The sequence below is a fragment of the Penaeus monodon genome, chromosome 27, assembly GCF_015228065.2.
Source record: "Penaeus monodon isolate SGIC_2016 chromosome 27, NSTDA_Pmon_1, whole genome shotgun sequence".
Lineage (NCBI taxonomy): Eukaryota > Metazoa > Arthropoda > Malacostraca > Decapoda > Penaeidae > Penaeus > Penaeus monodon.
The window spans coordinates 23,710,414-23,711,016 of record NC_051412.1 but is presented as its reverse complement, the minus strand read 5'-3'; positions in this window follow the sequence as shown (position 1 = coordinate 23,711,016).

Below are 603 nucleotides of genomic sequence, written 5' to 3'. Positions count from 1 at the left end.
CCACTCCTGGTGTCCGAACTAGGTGTGGGAGGCGAAAGTAGCAACAGGTGGGGGGCGGGGGCGTAGAATGAGTTGGGGGCGGGGTAGAGAGGGTGGTGGGCGGGGGCGTAGAATGAGTTGGGGGCGGGGCGTAGAGAGGGTGGGGGCGGGGGCGTAGAGAGGGTGGGGGGGCGGGGGCGTAGAGAGGGTGGGGGGCGGGGGCGTAGAAAGGGTGGGGGGCGGGGGCGTAGAAAGGGTGGGGGGCGGGGGCGTAGAGAGGGTAGGGGGCGGGGCGTAGAGAGGGTGGGGGGCGGGTGTAGAGAGGGTGGGGGGCGGGGGCGTAGAGAGGGTGGGGGCGGGGGCGTAGAGAGGGTGGGGGGCGGGGTAGAGAGGGTGGGGGCGGGGCGTAGAGAGGGTGGGGGGCGGGGGCGTTGAGTGGGTGGAGGCGTGGCGTAGAATGGGGGGAGGCGGGACGTTGAGTGGGTGAAGGCGTGGCGTAGAGAGGATGGAGGCGGGGCGTTGAGAGAATGGAGGCGGGGCGTAGAGTGGGTGGAGGCTGGGGCGTGGAGAGGGTGGGGGAGGGGGGAATGGAAGGGGGGATGAAATGGAAGTGAAAATGCATGT